Source organism: Pseudonaja textilis, chromosome 1 (genome assembly GCF_049901715.1).
Source record: "Pseudonaja textilis isolate UNSWEBS1 chromosome 1, rPseTex1.2, whole genome shotgun sequence".
Classification (NCBI taxonomy): Eukaryota; Metazoa; Chordata; class Lepidosauria; order Squamata; family Elapidae; genus Pseudonaja; species Pseudonaja textilis.
Window position 1 is genome coordinate 87,942,917 of NC_141990.1, and position 20,771 is coordinate 87,963,687.

Sequence of the window (20,771 nt, forward strand, 5' to 3'; positions counted from 1 at the left end):
TGTTCTTTTGCATGTTGTGGTTATTGTGCCCTCTTTAAAATGTCTTATCATGTGGACAAGAAATAAGATATAATCAGCTGCTCTGAAACTGTAGAGCAGATTTAACATCTCTCTTTTGTGTGAAAAACTATGGGAGTGGGGTAGCTTTATACTTGCGTTCTTTTAATAATAATTTAAATTATATTACAGCTGTCATAGATTGCTAAGAAAATCCTATTCTCTCCCAGACACTAATTATGTTCCCTCCTACTTCTTTGACAATTTTTACAAGAAACTATGCTTAAAAGGATCACGTTCTATAAATTGTCTTTGTTGCCAAAGAAAGAATAAGAGACAAAAGACAAGAAGTCAATAATGGAAGGATTATTTTGCTGCAAAAAGGATGGATTCTTATCTCCTGCTTAAATAGAGCCCCACTTTCTATGATATATCTTGTGCAATGAAAAAAATATTAGGAATAAAAGTTTGTTAGTGAAGGAAGTCACAAACAAGGCAGAAGAGCAACAATTCGTTCAAGTTCATTTTTGAGGAACTTTATGTATTTTCTATTGCTACATCACTGAACCACTTCTCATAGAAGTGTCTGTCCGTTTGGCTATGAGACACACACCCCTTCACTGAACAGACACCAGTGGTCATCTCTTTTTCAAAAATTATAAGGCCACATTTTTTTTCCACAATATCCTAAAGCAGGGATGTGCACACATTTAGTTTTTGGCCTAATTTCATACCATCTTCGGACTGCAAACAAGTAATTAAAACCTCTGGCCATATCAGTCTTCTTCCTAGATAGGGAAACAGAAAATGGAACTACAGTATAAAGAAGAGAGACACACAGAAAAAGCAAAACAAAAAGGATCCTTCAAGCACTTTGAACTCATTCTCAACAACTTGCATTCCATCTATCATGGATGGAATCACATGAGATAAAACAGTGGGAGCTGTTGTAGGAAAGGGAAAATGCTAATTTTACATAAAAACTATACAGAATGTCAGACCAGTCATATGCTCTGTCCAATTTGTTTAGAGAGATTTACGAATTTGGGTATAGAAATTTTCTTTGATCTTTTATAAGCAATCATTCATGACCAGGCAATACATGACCTTGATCCATCACATGCTTTATTATTTTCCATTAAATATATCCTTAGGGATATTGTTTCATCTACACCCCACCCACCCTCCAGAAAGAGAAAATAATGTGTCACAATGACACTTAAAACTTTGCATATGAGACAATGATACACAAAGAGATCTCTTGAAATGGTATTATTCAAATTATGCACAGGCCCCTTTTTTCATAAAATGTAAGATTGAAAGGAAAGCCAATTTGGTGTAGTTTTTAAGGCATCATGCTAGAAAGTGGGAGACCAATCAATTCTAGTCTCCCTTTGGGCATGAAACCAGATGGGTAAATATGATACAGCCATGGTGGCGTAGTGGTTAGAATGCAGTACTGCAGGATAACTCTGCCCACAGCCAGAAATTTGATCCTGGCTAACTCAAGGTTGACTCAGCCTTCCATTCTTCCTAGGTGGATAAAATGAAGACTCAGATTGTTGGGGGCAATATGGTAACTGTAAATCACTTAGAGAGAGATTTACCGCACTATGAAGTGGTACATAAGTCTAAATGTTATTGTTATTGCTAACCTTGGGCCATTCACTTTGTCTCAGTCCTAGGAAAGAGACAATGGAAAACCGCTTCTGAAAAACTTTGCTGGGAAAACTGAAACTTATCCAGGCAGTCTCTGAGAACTGAACATGATTCAACAGAAGAAGAAAAAGATTGGAATACAAATATTAACTTTCAAGAAATTTCTCTAGTGTGTTTACAAGTATATGGCACATAGCAGAGATGTACAATGCTTTGGCTCTTGTACTTGATATGGTAGAAGCACATACCAACTAGTGATTTGTGAAAAATAACCTTAAGTCAAGACTAGAACAGGGGTCACCAACCTTTTGGACCTCAGAGACCACCAAACTCATAATTTTAAATCTTGCGGACCACTAGTATGAATTTTGACTGACCGTGGCTTGCTGACATTGGTGGGAAAGTCGGTGCCATATTCCAGAGCTGCAGTAGTCACAGGACTGGCCCTTTGGTCATCCTGGAGTACCTGCTCCTCCACCCAGGTGCACCGGCCTGTCATGGACTGGAGGAGCTGCTCCGGGATGACCAAAGGGCCAGTCCTGTGACTACTGCAGGTCTGGAATATGGGACCAACTTTCTCACCAACGTCAGCAAGCCACCCCAGGGTGGATTTCCCTCCTCCGCCATTGGTCTTACTATCCAGTTCCAGCTCGCACAACTCTACTCAAGATAAGGAGTGCTTGGCCGAAGGGTGTGGGCCTGTGGGTGGGCGGGCCACGTGGGAAACACTGCCTTGTGTTTCCACGCATCCTGGTTTAATTGCTTTGGGGGGAGTGCTTTGGGAGGGATATGTCTCTGTGGACCACCAAATTTTTTTCACGGACCACCGGTTGGTGACCATTGGACTACTAGAATAGATAGTCCCTAACTCTCTGCCTTTAACACAAATTGGGTCTGATGATGTGTACTAGGCCAACTTAAAGGGAAGAAGATAGAAAACAAGAGAAGGGGGAGTAGGAAAACTGATTATATTCAAAACATGAAGTCCAGATCAATTTTATTTTTTTATATTTATATTTTCAAAAATGCTGATTGAGCCATTATTTGTCCATTTTTCAGTTAAAAGGTTTTTGGAGCAATCTTGACTATGACCCCAAACCACTGCTGAATGAATTGAAACTAACTCAATAACTGTTTTCTTTTCCCATGTTCCCTGTTATGACTCTAATGATACAGGTGTTCCTGACTTCAGGATCATGTCAGCTGATTCTGTTGTTCATTCTATCATTTTTAATAAAATCATGCTTAAGTAAGGAAGCTGTTTGGGAACCTGAATAATTTTCGACGTGTTTTTTAAGGAGAATATTGCCTACCTCCAATCTTGAAAAATTCCTTGCAGCCAAACATCACTACCTGTAACTTTTGATTTAAGGGTGCTTTTAAGGTAACACCTCCTCCTTTCATTTACTTCCACAGTGCTGTATACATTGCTTTCTTATTTCAAAGGAATGCTTGCAATTTTGTGGCATTATGCAAACCTTAATTAGCGATCCACAAGATGTGTTGGAAACTAGTGCCTAAGGTGTGACACAAATATTTGGTGATAGATTTCCAGAAGTCTGGAAAAATATCCTCTTAAAAGAAACATTTAAGAATTGAGTCACTGGAGTCTGACCGGGAAATGCTGTTAGAAAATAATTCCTCTAATAGTTAATGAATGTCTGTCTACTGGAGAAGGCACAATGTCTTCTGTGTACAAAGCAGGATGTTTGAGCTTCCTTTCATCTTGGAAAGACCTTTTGCTAAGTAGATGTTGTTTACCAGCATTAGCCTGGTTTGGTGACTGAGAAATCATTTCCACTTGCTGATTAACAGACTCTTTTTGCCATTGGACAACCCTAGTTATTGTTTATTAGCAGTGAATGCTTGATCCTGCTATTATAAACACTCACAGATACGGATGTTATTTAAGTATAACTTTAAGCTGAATTATTAAGGTTTGTGCTATTTGCATTTCATGACTTTATTATCCACTTTTCAGTGTGTTCTAAGCTTCTCTGTGTACGTAAGCATACACTTGCTATCAGAAGATAACAACGGATGAACAAAATCCAGTCCCATATAGAAATCATATTACCAGTTAAAAAGCAACATCACAATCCCATTAAAGCCTACCCTATTTAAAATCAGTCGCTACTAACAGCAAATTGAGCCAAAAGCCTTGGTAAAAGAGATCATCCAGTCATGCCTAAGGGATAATCTACTACTATCAGCTTATTCTGAAGTTAAATTGCAACAAGAAAAGCCTATAAAAAGTACACATTGCCATATGGATTGGGATTATAACGTATTAGGATAGCCCTGTTTCCATGGCAGCTATTAAGCCCTTAGATGTTCCTCTCTGTCCACTCCATTGCTATGTAGGAGCTATTATTTGTCTTCAAGAGCCATTATATCTAGATACACATACAACGGAGATTAGGTTTAGTGAAGTGTTTAAAGCACGGATGTCAAACTCACGGCATCATGTTGCTGTCATGTGACATTTTACCATTCGCAGAGCTAGGTTAGGCATGGCATGCGTATCGGGTCCACGAGCCACCGGTTTGACACCCCTGGAACTTCAAAGCATCAAGTTAGAAACCAGGAGATCCTGAATTCCAATCTCACCTTGGAGCAAGGTGACCTTGGGCCAGTCCCTCTATCTCAGCCTAGCAAGGAGATACGGGAAAACTACTTCTGAAATCTCAAGAAAATTGCCCAATCCATATGGCAATGTATACTTTTGTTCAGATAGTTACCAGGAGTCAAAACTGACTTGAAGGTACACATACATAACAGAGACTGCAGACTGTGTGACAAAAGAACCCTGTTCTGTTTTTCTAGCCTAAAATGAGGGAGCAATGCTTCAAAACTGCCTCATAGACTGTTATACTAGTTGGAGGTAGAAAAATTGACATTTCATTTTATATATAAACAAAGTAGATAATACATCACTCGATCCTCCTACTAATACTAATCTTGCTCTGAATTAGAGCAATCTGTCCCAGTCTGCCTAGCCAGATCCGAGTAATATATACAGTATACAGAGTTCAATGATAGTAGAATGCTTTTTTTTAAATTACAAATTGACTTGATATTAAAAAAACAAACCAATCAAAGAGAGCAACCTGAGATAACTGCCTAGAATTGGAAAGAGAAATAACGTACAGCTCTCTGAAGTCCTTTCTATCCTGGTTCATTTTTATGATACACAATATGGTATAAGGCAGTGGTGGCTAGCCTGTTTGGGCCCCTGTGCTGAAAATTGCTCACATGCCAGCACCCAGAAGACAATGCACACGCCTCCCACTCCCTGTGCATGCGCTGTGCATTTCTGCGCATACGTGTGTGTCTCCTGCCCCCCCGCGCATGCACACCAGATACCCAACAATCAGCTGTTGGGCGGCAGCGCACAGGGATGCGCAATGGGCTCTTCCACGTGACCTCTTGCATGCCGGCAGAAATGGCTCTGCATGCCACTTCCGGCACCTGTGCCATAGGTTTGCCATCACAGGTATAAGGAATATATCAGAGACTGGAAATCTAGCAGTCAAAGGAAACCTCAATTGTTCATGAAAGCATGACACAGAGATCAAACTAACAGATCTACAGAAGTCAAATGGGAAGTATAAAGCAAAAAAAAAAAGGTTAGGACCAATGAGATAAAGAACATAGAACTGCTATCTAAATATACATCTGTTGATGAATTATTCTGTTCTAATAAAGTAGGAAAACAGAGAAACTATTACAAGATAAGCCAAGATAACCCTGTATTTAACTATTACCTGGCAAAACTCTTTGGTAAGGATATGAGTATTGCTTCAAACTGCATTCTGATGGAAAATATTTGAAACATTTAAAATGTTTAAGCCCTGAAAACAAAGTGAAACTAGAGTAAACCCCTTGCTGCTTTTTTGTAACTCAGGATGCCAAGAATAGTCGGGGGTGACAGATTTTGTTTACTGAAACCAGCTACCTATGTAACACACAGAAGAAGAAAAAATGACCCAAGGGATGATTTTAAAACGTGCTCAAAATATTAAATCCTTGTAGGACTTAATTGAAATGGAAGCAGAAAATCAGAACGGTCTTCTCTTCTCAATAAATGTTTTTCCCATTTCTTTAAGTAAGTACTTAGATGTTCAACTAATCAACTGGACAAAATAGGTAGTTTCAATTGTATTCTTTTCCATTAACATTTTCTAACTTGGACACAAGCGAAACAGGCTGAAAGTGTACTTGCTGTGCTATTTATTTCTTTTCCTATATGATCATTCATCATCATCAATAACAACAAAATAACCAATTTTTCAGTAGTTGTGCAGTTGATGCTCAGAACAAGCAACCATCTCAAGTACTTAGCAAGCTCAGGCTGTATATTTGGTATGCTTTTTAATTATATCAAACACTGCTGTCTTCCATTCTTGCATAAAGAAGGAACATATCCGAACAGAACAGCAAAAGACGCGCTAAAAATAAAGGAAAATACAGTATTTACCCTCAGCTCTACAACTAACAAACAAAGCTCTTCTGAAATCTTATAAACAGAATCAAAGACTGAGCAAAAGCTCAGCAACAGTTTTTAAATGCTTCCTTTAAAGTGAGTTTCAACAAGCTATACAGATGAAACTCGAAAAATTAGAATATCGTGCAAAAGTTCATTTATTTCAGTAATGCAACTTAAAAGGTGAAACTAATATATGAGATAGACTCATTACATGCAAAGTAAGATAGTTCAAGCCATGATGTGTCATAATTGAGATGATTATGGCTTACAGCTCATGAAAACCCCAAATCCACAATCTCACAAAATTAGAATATTGTGAAAAGGTTCAATATTCTAGACTCAAAGTGTCCCACTCTAATCAGCTAATTAAGCCATAACACCTGCAAAGGGTTCCTGAGCCTTTAAATGGTCTCTCAGTCTGGTTCAGTAGGAATCACAATCATGGGAAAGACTGCTGATAGTTTGGTATGCAACATGCAAGCTAAAATTTGTCAATGTCTGCTGCCTTGTAACTCACTATATTATTCCATAGGGGAAAATTTGTTTAGTACTCATAGTTTTTGGTACTCATCGTGCCTCCCAAATCAAATTAATGATAAATACCAAGGTACCATATGAAGAAGCAAAGGCATAATTGCAATGGCATCTTAAAACACTGACTGAATTTTGTTTTTCTTTGGTGATCTTCATTGTTTAGGAAAAGGAATGCAAAGCAGAGTGGTGTATCTCTACTTTCATATCATCAAAATATTCTTGCTCCCTTTCCCCCTTCAGCAATTAATAAAAACCCATAAATATTGTTATGTATTTCTGATATCAGAAACTTTTTACAGTTATTCCCAAATTACAGATTTCAGCTGTGACATCCATCTTTCATGCAAAACCAAAAGCCTAAATATTTCAGTAACTTTAAACACAAACTAATAAAACAATATTCTCAGATCACTTAATTGTATCAAGCAATACTAATATCCTTGTGCAGTATTTTATGATGATTCATCAACTACGTTAGATACTTTACTCAAAGTGAGCCACTTCATATTATATAGGTGGAAATAAAAACGGCATTTTTGAAACAATATTTGTACATTAGGTTCTGTAGGTTGATTACTTGCACATTTTTACTATTTGGTTTTAATGATGCATGCTGTTCACGAAGTTGTAATTCTGCACATGAGAGTACGTGACAGGCTATCTAAATATAGTGGATACGCTTCCCATCAATTCTGTAGTAATTTGACCTTTCCCAAACCATATAATTTCACCATAAGCAAAGCCAGATGTAAGAATATTTCTAGGGACACAGAGCCTACAGAAATATTAGTAAAAGACTTGTGAGGTCTGGGCAGTAAACGTGGTCAAGAAACACAAGGACAAAATTAGCAGTGGCTGTTCTGCACGCTTTGTTACTCAACTTTCAGCAAATAACTAGGAAATCTTTATCCTGCTTCATTGGACATACAGGGTAGGGTCTTCATGTTTTTTGGGTGGCAAGGGCTAGAATAGGCACGATGATGATGCCAAGTGATAAGACCAAGATCTTCCGTGCATGATTCCCATGATTGGATAGTATTTTAGCATTCGCTTCTCTTTGGGCCTAGACTACCTTTTTTGAATTGTTTCCTGCCACAAAAATGGCAAGAAATTATGTCAACATATTCAAGAACATTGGTCAGAGGGTTCTCCAAAAATACACACAAAAAGGTTTGAAAGTTGCCTGCATCCTTAGAACTTCCTTTCAGTAGAACAAGCCTAAGGATGCTGCATTCTTAGGTTAGACAAAAATATCCCTCAATCCTCCTTGCTCAGTCATTTGAAAAAAGCTACATTTTTTTGTGTTGCAATTTTGTGAAGCTGTTAAAAAATCTATGAGAAAAAAGGGAGACACTAAGATATATCACTTCCTGATGGCATCTAAAAAGCAATGTGGAAAGTAGACATTTCTGTGTTATTACTATTATATACTATATACTGTATATAATAGCACTTTAAATGATTGTGCATGTCCCCGTGTTGTGGGTACAGAGTTCTAATAATTAAATACTAAGGCATGAGAGAATGAGAAAAATGGGTAATAGTTATAATAATCACTGAGCCTAGAACAAATACACCAGATTTAAACAAATCAATGAACAAATTTTATTTTCTGTATTTAAAAACAATGAATTTCAGCTGAAACACTGAATTCAATCTAAGATCGAATAAAAATTAGAATTTTACTCAATTTTTCCTTTTTTGCTCAGTTTTTTATTTTTTTATAGCTCAGTTTTGTCCCCTTTTCATATATTCATGAGATTTTTTTAAAATGAACTAATATCTATAGCTTTGAAGGCACTTTTTCTTGTATCTGAACTACATGCAGTTTTCAAAAAAAAGACATTTTGAACTGAATTGAGCTGCGATTTCTATTTTAAACATAATTTTTGTTTCCAAATCTGCATTATAGTTTAATAAATTGCAAATACTACATATAGAGATGTATTTTTGTTTACCTATAGAATCAAGCAGTATGATTTTGATTGGTTTGCATTCAATATACATTTAATGGATTCTGCCTTCCAGCCCCAATTCAATCTAATGGAATTCCACCTTATTAGTATCCAATCACCTATATTTTGAAATGTGAGTTTTCTTTTTGGGGGAGTATGGATGGACTAAATTCTCGGACTGATCTCATGTTTATAATTTTTAATTTTAGTTCCCCAATTAATGACACATGTGTGCAGAATCTACATTCTTTTCTCTGATCATAGTTTTATTAGTCAATTCTTTAAAGCCTGTGAACCTTATTCTTCTGGTGAATTGAGAGATTGGTCGATCCTTGGGTATCCTTCACCAAAGGATGATTAATAAGATTTTTCATATTAATTCAACCATTCACTTTTGCATCACAGAAAATTATTTAAAATGTGCAATAAGAAATGGAGAGTAATAGTTACAAACATTGCACATTTTAAAGGCCACAGCTGGAATCTGTCCACAATAGATGGAAACTTCTCATAGTAGACAAGCCTAATAATTAAATAGAGGAAGCGGACAACTTTTCAAATTTACTCATTTTCACATATTTCCAGATATTCAAATTTTATGGATAATGTAACATTGGAAGGGCTGCAAATAGAGGAAGAGCACCAGAATGTTTCAAGTGAAACATAGTTGAAGAAGTATTTTCAACAATAGCAAGGCAACTGGATTAGATGACATAGTTGAACCGTTTTAGATGATTGGTTTAATCAATATGTGGATATTATTAATATGTCATGTAATAATCAGTAACATCTAATCAAGATATCTTTCCATGGATGTATTTTTATATCCCGAAATGCAAAAAAATTCTGTCCAGAAGAGGTAAACTTAGCATCTCATTAACCAGCTGATGGAGTAGCCATTCTGCTGTTAATGTACTCACAACTGGTCCCAGTCTAGATGGTACAACAGTGATTCATGTGTGTTCCAGGTATTGCATGTTGCTTTAGCTCCCACAAATTATCAGATTTACCATCCAGTGTATTAGTCCAAAATTTCTGTTGTTAAGTAAGACATTTGTTAAGTGAGTTTTGTCCCATTTTACCACCTTTCTTGCCTCAGTTGATAAGTGAATCACTGCAGTTGATAAATTAGTAACCCAGTTGTTAAGTGAATCTGTCTTCCTCATTGACTTTGCTTTTCAGAAAGTTACAAACGGTGATCCCATGACCTTGGGACATAGCAACGGTCATAAATATGAACCAGTTGCCAAACACCTGAATTTTGATCACATGATCACAGGGAATGCTGCCAAGGTTGTAACTGTGAAAAACATTGTAACTTTGAATGGTTTGCCATTGAACAGTTACCACTTTGCCATTGTCACTTTGAACAGTTAGTAAACAAACTGTTGTAAGTCGAGGTGTATGCATTATGGATGATTAAGGGTTCTTAGTTCTAGATTCCGAAGAACATGACTATACAATATGATTGGATTCATACTAAGGTTGTGCCAAGCTTTGAAGCGATTAGCTTCCAAAAAAAAGTCTTTGTAAAGGATCCCCTTAAGTGAGGCTGCCCTGTTCCTTTGTGCTGCATTGCACTGACCCCTTTGTCTGTGGAGATTCTCAGTCATCCAGGTCATGGTTGCCCCCAAAGTGTTTTTTCTCACTCTCAAGAGCCAACTGGACTTTCTGTTTTTCTTTGAAAATGTTTCGCTTCTCATTCAAGAAGCTTCTTCAGCTCTCATTGGATGATGTGATAAATCCTTCCATTCCCCACCATCCAGTCAGAGCTGAAGAAACTTCTTGGATGAGAAGCGAAACATCTTCAAAGAAAAACCAAAAAGTCCAGTTATCTCTTGAGGAAAAAAAAAAAAAAGACCTTTGGGACACTGACCCCCTTGTGTGGCAGTTCCAGATGCTCAAATATGAATTGTCTTGTCTAGGAGTATTGTTACAGAGACGAGAACCAATTAATCAGTGGAACAACTTGCCTCCAGAAATTGTAAATGCTCCAACGCTGAAAGTTTTTAAGAAGAGATTGGACAACCATTTGTCTGAAATGGTGTAGGTTTTCCTTCCTGAGTAGATTCTTTTTAGATTTTTTAAAAATATTGATGTTTCCATAAGCCTTCTATTATTCTATTATTTGCTTGAAGACATCTTTCTCTGACTTCAATGTTTCTCTTCACTTTTTTATGACCAAGGGCAGCTGTATTGGCATAAGCCAACCAAACCAAAAAACTCTTGTGGCATTTCTCTGGGCTATGAAAAGGAAAGTTGTAAGTTTTAGGATGCAGATTGTATGGGGAAAGTGACCTGAAAGAGTAGAGTTCCAGCACAGTATAATGAAAAAAGGTGGTTAAGCTGGCAACAGAAAATGAATATTGCAAGTATTGTGGAAATGAGAATTTAATGCCAAGATTTAATGTAAAACAGTTAAGAAGTTATGATTACACTTAAGAAAGTATTTGAAAAGGAATTAATTTATACAAGTCCAAGAGATTCTTAACCTGTCCTGATAGTTGTCGATTCTAATCAGGAAATTATGATGAAGTTTATTGAAAGCATCTGATAGTTCTTGAATAGTTAGAATTGTTCTTGTATACTCTAGTAAATATTCATCTACCTTATGGAGAAATATCTCGAAATATCTCTGTGACCAGAGTTAATTGATGTCTTTGAAATTTACTAATACTTTTACTTTTCCAATAACCCAATTACTTTTTCCAATTTTCAAATAACCCTTCTAGCATCTTAGAAAATAACATGTCACTATTTAGAAAGTACCATGTTTCCTTATACTGCTCCTCCTGTTTATTTCAATACTGTTCTTCCAAGTGTAAAAGAGCCATTAGAAGTCCCAGAGAGAATGCTGTTCTATTGAATTAACAGGAAGAGATGGCAATATTATTTTTCCTACCCTGGTAGTTCTCCCCATATTTTCCAGTATCACTTGCCCACAAAATGTGGTTGATGCAGGATTACTTTATGCCTTTCTGACTGAGGTCTATTCCACAGAACAGTCAACTACTAATTGCCCCACAAAACTTTAAACTCTTGTTTGGTTTTCCTTGTCCCCTCCCTACCCAAATTACTTTAGAAATCATATACAGCTCGCTCTCCCTTTCTAACCTTCTAATTTAGTGTCATTTTAATATAAATTGTTTCCAGATTGGAAATGCACATGGTATTTTTTTTTCCTTTGGAGATTGACATTTTTCTATCCTTTATCGCCTGTCTCTCTCTGTGTTTGTGGTTGTGTATGTATATGTGTGCATGTACACACTCACATTTCATTTCGTTCCACTGTTATTCCACTCTATGCTGATTACTAATATGACAGTCCAGATGCTTGGCTATGGCTCTTCAGATAGTCATTTCTTCTACATTCAACACTACATCATGTGAAACAGTAATACAAATTTCCAAAGCAACAGCTACACGTCAAACCTCATCTTGTATTTTTCAAAAATATTCTTCCTATATGGTTTTGAAAAGCAGAACAACTTCTTATGTTGCTCTCCAATCCTCCTGGGACTTCTGGATACTGTATTCAAAAAGCAAGTCACAATTATATTTTCTGGCCATAACTTCATGTGGATTGCCTCCTTATAATTCCTTTCTGAACCCTTTCTACTTAGACACTTTGTAAACATTACAATATACTATTAGAAAATAAATAGGAGAGCACAGAATCAAAAGTAGCAAATTCTAGATTAATTCCTGCAAAAATTCATAAAACCCTAATATTCTTGGTTAATGTGTAGAAACGGCAAAAAAAGACTATTGTTATTAAATAAAACATTCAAAGAACATTTCCAATAATGTATATACTGGCATATAACTTCTACAAATTGAAAATATGAACATTAGGCAGGAATAAATTGAGAAGACAGCTGTGCAGAGTAATTTGCGGTGCTTGTTGTTGTTCCTTTCCCTTTTCTCTTCCTATGGCCTCTGCACTGTGAGAGCATTACTAGGTACAGTTTCAGTTCAGTTCAAGCAAATTAATTCCCTGGGCAATGATGTTACTGGGTACTTATCATAGAGTTAGAGGGAGTACAACTCTCTTCTGCTCCATTTTTTTTACAACAGGCAGTCAGTGGGGTCACTAGAGAGATGGGTGATGGAATGGCAGGAATTAATAAAAGCTCTAAAATACAGACTCATGCCAAGAGGTGCCATCAGGGGACAAGAAATACACTTGCCCTATTGAGGGGCAAACTCTGCTTTCCATTGGCCAATAGCTGAGTATGGAGTGGTGGAAGTACCCCTACTCTCCTTATCAGTTAGAAAGGTTTTGATTGGCTGTCACATTTTTGGATGCACTTCTGATTCTACCTAGATATCTTCAAAGGATTACAAATATGCTCTATGTCCGTGATGGCGAACCTATGGCACAGATGCCACAGGTGGCAAGCAGAGCCATTTGTGTGGGCATGCAAGCCCCAGCCAAACTTACCTGCTCTGTGCATGCGCGCATGTCCCAGCTGATTTTCGGCCCATTTGAGGCTGTTTTTGCCCTTGCAGAGGCTCGAGGGAAGTCTCTGTAGCCTTGAGAGGCTGAAAAATGGGCCTTCTGGAAATACTGGAAGTGCTGAAATGGGCCTGTTTTCAGCCTCCTGAGGCTCCACAGGCTTCCCTCAAGCCTCCAGGAGGGCAAAAACAACCTCCTCTGATCTCTAAAGGCCCTCTGTAGGCTGAAAACAGGCACAGGTATTTCCAGAAGGCCCATTTTTCAGTCTCCTGGGGCTGCATAGGCTTCCCTCAAGCCTCAGGAGGACAAAAATGGCCTCAAATAGGCCAAAAATCAGCTGGGAGGCGCGCACATGCACAGTGCAGGCAAGGGGGCAGGGCGCAGGTATTGCATGTGCATGCGCAGGGGCTGGGGCTGGGGCGCATTGCATTATGGGTGCCAGCACCCGTATGCACATGCACTATTGTGCGTGCGCGTGCTTTTGGCACACCACAACAAAAAGGTTGGCCATCACTGTTCTGTATGTATATTGCAGTTAAATTTTTTTCACATTAGAAAAGGAACAAAATGCACTCCCTTTGTATTTGGAGATGAACTTATATAATTTCATAATTTCTAAGCCATCGTGCAATTAAAAAATTATCCTACAGTATTTGTATTTTTCTGAATATTGTGGTGTGGTTTCTCCATAAAAAACAATCACATTAGGGAAAAAGCATATACTTATTATTTGAACTAACAGATGTGGATATATTTGTCACATTGGTCCAAATTTTTAAAATGTACATTTAGGAAAATATATCTGAAAATATACTACCTTGTAAAAATATAACTATTTTGTAAATATATTACTATTTTGTAAAAATTGCAATAGAATAACATAAAATATGAAGAGATGAAGGCAAAATAGATTTATTGCTTTGGTTTGTTTTTATATTGGTAATGAAATAGCCAAGAGTTTTATGGACTTAGTAAGGGTAAGTTTAGGAGACCAAACATTCAATGTAGTAGACACTATCATGCTATAAGAACAGTGCTTATACAACTTTGTACACAGTGCTGGCTGTTATCTAAAACCAAACTCAACAGACTTAAATAAAAATGCCATGAATTGAATCTCAAAGTCAGTTATACCTATAACATAATAGAGTATGAAAATGAATATTAGTTTTGTAATATTATATAATGAAATAAATAAATTAGTATTTAATAATGAAAATGTAGACTAAGTTAACACTTTTGGAAATGGTCAGAATGCATTTGCCTTAATTATAAAGATTCATTTCACTTTTCTTTTTCTTTCTTTTTCTTTCTCTCTGTATTAAATAGTAGCCTATAATAAGGAAAGCACAATGTTACTCATTTACTTTTAAATAACACTGTAAAGAAAAATAATTTAGAAAAACCATTGTAGGTATTTAGCTAGGCACTAATGCAGACATAGAAATGTCTAAATTCCTGGAGTTCCGGTTTGCAGCGCTTCGGGGCAGGCAGGAATCTGTGATCGTGCGCGGTTTCTGCCTGTGCTCGCCTCTGGAGTGCCCTGAGCCATCTGGCTTCAGGGCTAGCTACCTCCATAGAAGGTGGTGAAGATAGGGGGGATCTGGCAGGGTCGAGAGAAATCGCACCTCTCTTCCCTAGCCGGCTAAACCCCCTTTTCTGAAGGTGGTAGAGCGGCGGTCAGAAATGGCAGCCACAAAGAAGCACTCAGCTGGAAAAGAAAGTGCAGGAGGAGTTAAGAAGAAGTGAAAGTTTTTTTGCTGACCGGGACAAAGCAACAACGAAGGTATTCTGGAACTTAAAATTTGCGAAAGATACATCATTCCCAGAGATTTACAAGTTTACAAGCGGCGAATGGAAGTAAAAGGGAAAGTTCTTTTTTTTTCACTCTCCATCCTAACGTTGACAGCGAACAGAAATACATGAGAAATAGGTAAACTGGATAATTAAACGCTAAAGGGATAATAACGATTTCTGAACATTACAAAAAAAAATTTTTTGCTGTAAGTGGGAAGGGAGAGGAAAAGAATTGGAGCAGGATTTGGAATTAAGGAGGAGATTGCCTAGAATTTTAAAGAATCATTAAATACTAACAAGACTTCTAAAAGATACATTTTAACTGGAACTTTGCAACTAAACAGTAACCCCAGAAAGAGAAAGTGAAGAAAGAAGAAAGTGCTAAAAGAAACAGCTTATTTGGACTGTTTGGTGACATTGGGACTTTTGGAAATTATCTTTGAAGGACTAAAAACACTTGGGTGGTTGTTTTGGAAAAAAAAATTTCTTTCTACAATGGCATCACTTGTGGATGAATTGAAAATTGAACTCAAAAATACAAAGAAGAAGAACAAGAAGGGAAAGAATCTCTTGGCGCTCTTTTTCAATTCTTAGAAATGGCGATTTGCACATATGAGAAACTGACTGCACAACAAGATGATTGGGATAAAGAAAAAGCCATCTTTGATGAACAAGTAACTTTATTTGGGGAAGAAAGGGAGAAGGAGGAAAAGAAAAAGGGGACTTTAAGATTTAAAAAAACAACCAAAAAAGAGAAAAATAAGGTGAAAAGTGGATATAATGTTAGAAAACAACAGAAAGGGGAAATGCAGAAGAAGAAAAGGGAGGTGGAGAGACAAGGGGGTAAAAAGGGCAGGGAGAAGAAGCAAGGGAGGAAGGAAGGGATGAGAAGCCTCAATGGTGTGGAGCAAGATGTAAAGAAACAAGATTCATTTAGAGATAATGGGTAAAATTTAATTGAAAAAGGGATTCTGCAAAGGTACATAAGATTGTATTGTTATATTTGTACTTAGAAATAATGTTAGAAAATTGGAAACAACATGTGATCAAAAAATGGGATAAAATATTCAGTGTAACTTAGTGAATAAAAGGAAGGCAATGAAATAAATGAGAGAATTGAAGTAGGAGGAAATGGGAACATTTTAATGATACAATGATTTAAAATATAAGTGATGTGAAGTGAGGGGAAAATAACTATGGAAAGTATAAGTGTTCCATAAAAGTATGATATTCAATTGGATAGATTTGAATTGGCATGGATAGTTGTTTTAATTGTATTACATACTTATAAATGTTTCTTTTTTAAAAATATAATGTGTAACTTTAGAATGTACTACACAGAATCCCAATGGAAGTTATGTGCTATACTAAGTGTTATAAATTTAGGAGAAAGAGTTAAAGGCGTCACACTCCAATTAGTGTACAGGAGAAATTTTGTTTAAAGAGAAAAGATAAATAGATAGCTGGAAACAGAACAGACAAAGAATAATAAGCATAATGATCTGAACTGAGATGAGATAAATAAAATAAAACTAAGAAAGTTAAAAGAGGTGAGAAGCTATATAGAAAATGGAATATGGTAATAAGATATGGAATGATATATAAAATGAACATGAATTTGAATTTGTGTCTTCATGAAGAGATGTAACCCAAGATCAAGCAGCTTTCAGAAAAGATGTTTTATGTTTTTATGTTTTATGTTTTGCTTGTTTGTGTATTGTCTTTGAAAATTAATAAAATTTGTTTTTTTTAAAAAAAGAAATGTCTAAATTCCCACCGACTTACAAAAAGTGATTTTGATCCCAAAGTATTTATTTGGACACAATTCACAATCAAACATGTACAATCAAATATCTAAAAAACTGAATATAATTTAGGAGATGATTATTCTGTACTAATTGCAACAGAAAGAAGTTAAACACATACTTAATTTCATTATATTGTTACCAGAGATTTTAAAAATTATTTTGATTCCATTATATTTCCCCTTTAATCCCCCAATTACTAATTTTTTGTTTGCTCATTAACTTTGTCATTTCTGGAGCTCATTAAGATTTTGGTTGGAGGGAGCAAGCTTCCAATGCTGGGAAATAAACACCAGAGCTGATTCTGTCACCTTTAGGATTTAGGAAATTGATTGCTCTTAATATGCTATCCAAAATGTGTGGTAATATATCCATCATATTCTGCAAGTTCTTGTACAGCTTTGTAAGATCTGGGGGTATCACAAACGCTCCTCATGAGGGCAGTAGTGTCTTTATGATGAGAGTTTGATCCTGTTATCTGCAAAGCTCAGAGGCCAGGAATGTGTGTGGGAGTTCACAGTACCTATCTGAGCCATTCCCATGGGACCTTTGGTGCCCTGCTTTCTCACGGAAATTTATCACCTTCGCCAAGGCCTAGCTAGATAATGTTGCTGAGCTAATGTTGAAGTCATTGTTTTGATTTTGTATTTGCATTTTCTTAATAAATACTGCTACCGGGGGCTCTCGGGGCTGGCAGTTGCTCAGACGTCTTCTCTGCGTCTCCCGTCATTTTTTCAATTGCCAGTCCACCACAAGTGGTGACCCCGACGTGATAGCTTTGAAAGCTATACGTTCCGACGTGATAGTTTGGAAGGCTATACGTTTTGGCGTGATAGCTTGAAAGCTATACGTTTCCCGCATCCTATACTCATCGTCGCGGACGTCGACTGGGCCCTCATCTTCTTCGCTGGACGGAGACAGATTCTTTTCGTGAGTATGGGGAAGGTCTCTCAGCTCAGACAAAGCACCTTAGAGAAATGAGAGAGATCGCTGGGAATAGTTTTAAGTTTGGAGTTCATAGTAGAGGACATGAAGTAGGAAAGAAAGAAATTGAGGACTTATTACAGTATGTTTGGAAACATATTCCGTGTTATCCAGAGGAGGTAGTATTAAAGTAGAGCTGGAGAAAGATAGGGAAATTTTTGCACGAGGAGCCTCGTGCCCTTCTTCAATTTTGTTAACCTGGAGGGTGGTTATGGATGCATTAGCTACGCATGAACAACCGCTCCTATCACCCCCGAAGAAGGTTTGCCGCCTTACAATGCGGTACGTATATTGCCACCGACAGCACCTCCAGATAAATCCAGAGGGCTGTCAGGCACTGAAAATACTTTGTCAGAAGAGAAGAGTTTGCCTTTAAGAGTTCAAGTAGATGCAGTTACTGCAGCTATTCAAAAGCAACAAATAGAGGGGAATTATCAGGAGATGATTTGGTAGATTTTGGAGTGGAGATTCAACTTAATCCAGTAGAAATTGGTGTGGGCGTTGCTTTAAATCAACAGAGATAGAATGCCTGAGGAGGGTTCGTTCTTCTCCCACAGTTAAATTTACAAGCCGTACGGGCCCTCCCTGACGGCGAAGGTGGTGAGAAGACCTTTACTAACATCAAACAAGGAAACAATGAACCCTATGAAAATTTCATTAGCAGATTGAAAGTGGCTATTGAAAGGCAAATTGACAATCAATTTGCCGGAATGAATGCTTTTGAAGTTAGCAGTAGATCAGGCTAACGCAGATTGCCAAAAGGTGGGGAGTCAGACTTTTAACATGGAGACTTTAGTTCTGGCTCTCCGGGCAGGAAATGCTAAAAAACTTTTTTAATTGTGGGAAGCCTGGACATTTTAAAGCGCAATGTCGGGCTCCTGGGGGTCAAAGTCAACAAAAAAAGAGATCAATGGGACAGGGTGTGACCTAAATCAGTAAATCAGTATATCAGATGCTCCTACAGTTTTTACTGATGGAGAAATTTTTTTGTGTGTGTGCTTGTGTTTGGAAAGATAAATTTGGAATTTGGCATACAAAAGTGACATCAGAGCAGAAGTCTGCCCAACAGGCAGAACTTGCTGCTGTAGTTTTGGCTTTTCAAAATTTTCAAAATCAGGATTTTAATCTAATAGTGGATTCTTTGTATGTATATAATTTGTTACCCTTTGTAGCAGGTTCTTATTTGTCTCCTGGAATATCACCTAATATTCTACGTTTGCTTTTGTTGTTGCAAGAATGTTTGGAGCAGCGTATGAATGTGTGTTTTATTGCTCATATCCGTAGTCATAGTAATTTACCTGGAATTTTATCACAAGGCAATGCCAAAGCTGACAGTGCTGTAACTTCAGTTCTCACTGTCCAGCCATGGGACAGCCATAGTTATTTTCATCAAAATGCTAAAGCGTTGGCACATCAATTCAAGCTTACTGCTGCAGAAGCTGCTGCCATAATTCAGCAATGTCCAACTTGTTCAAAGCAAGGCACAGCTATTCCTATGGAGTCAACCCCAGGGGTTGAAACCTTCAATGATTTGGCAAATGGATGTTACTCAGTATCCATCATTTGCACCTTGGAAGTATATACATGTGACTGTGGATACTTATTCAGGATTTCTAATGGCTACTCCTCAAAGAGGTGAAGCGGTTAAACATGTCATCAATCATTGCATTAAGACATTTTCAGTGGCTGGTACGCCTCAAACTTTAAAAACAGACAATGGTGCGGCTTATCGGAGCACAGTCTTTGATCAGTTTTGCAAACAGTGGTCCGTGGAACATAAATTTGGAATTCCATACAATTCCACAGGACAAGCTATTGTGGGCGTTATAATGGCACGCTCAAGAACATGTTAGCTAAATTAAATAAAAAGGAGGAAGCTCCTGGGGCTTCCGGCAATTCAAGATCATTTAAATCTTGCTTTGTATACTTTAAATTTTTAAATTTGTCTGGTAACCCCCTGCGGCGCGGCCAGCAGGCATTTTTCTTCCCTTCTACAGATGCAGTGAGGCCTCGAGTGTTGGTGCGATTCCTTCCGGATCCGGCATGGGTTCCCGCTGAGCTGATTACGTGGGGACGTGGTTATGCAGCAGTAGAACATCTTGGTCAAATTCGTTGGGTTCCTGGTCGATGTATCCGGCCTGATCATTCACTAGCGCCTTCGCAGGTGCCAGTGAGGATGTTCCTGATTCTCAGGATGGCGTTCCTGTGGTTCCTGATTCCGTTCCTGATGTTCCTGATTCTCAGGATGGCGTTTCCGTGGTTCCTGATTCTCTTGATGCCGGCAGTCCAGGCGTGGCGCTGTGAAAGCTGGGAAAAGATGACTGCTTATCTGAGGTTATCAACTTGTATGCAGCAGGTTCCTTTGGGGAATGGACTAAATTAATCTGCAAACAGCGGCATCTTTTGATTTTTCCAGCATATTGGTCCTGGCATAAGGGTCAAGACATTCTTTACTCGGGACCTGATAAGGATATTATATCTTCAGCCTGTGCTACAACTCTGATCCTGTTTAATGTTTCTGTTTCAGACTATGGACAATATTGGTGTCAATTGGAGTTGCCTAAGTTACTTTACACAACTTTTTTTTCCATTCGTCTTATGCCTCCACGGACTCTAATGCGGAGGCGGAGAGCTGCCATTATCTCAGAAACTAGAGACCTTGGTGATAATTTATGGAAGGAAAATTCCTACATCAAGGACGTTCGGATTGCAGCAAAGAGTTTAAATGTAACTAATTGTTAGCTTTGTATGCATGTACCCACCTTTTGGAATAGCTATGAACTATAGAGATATTCATATTTTAAATAATTTTACTGTTGCTATGTTTTATGATACTGTTGAGAATATTAAGATGTTAAATGAAGAAGTGTCTGAAATTCGCCAAGTTACTTTATGCTTTAGATATAATGTTAGGAGTTTGTGCTTTAATTCATTTACATTGTTGTGTTTTTTATACATAATTATGAGCCTAACATTACAAGAACTGTTCATGATATGGAAGACCGCATAGCTGAACACGAAGCAGGAAAAGATGGCTTCAATAAGTCACTTTGGGCTTTGCTATGGGATTGGCTTCCTGACAGCTCATGGTT

At 37.5% G+C, this 20,771-nt stretch overlaps 1 protein-coding gene across 4 annotated transcripts in view; it reads right to left on the bottom strand.

Moving 5' to 3' along the window:
* Positions 1-20,771, bottom strand: part of PDE7B (phosphodiesterase 7B) — a 215,004-nt gene that overhangs the window by 59,800 nt on the left and 134,433 nt on the right. The gene's annotated exons all lie outside the window — the stretch shown is intronic.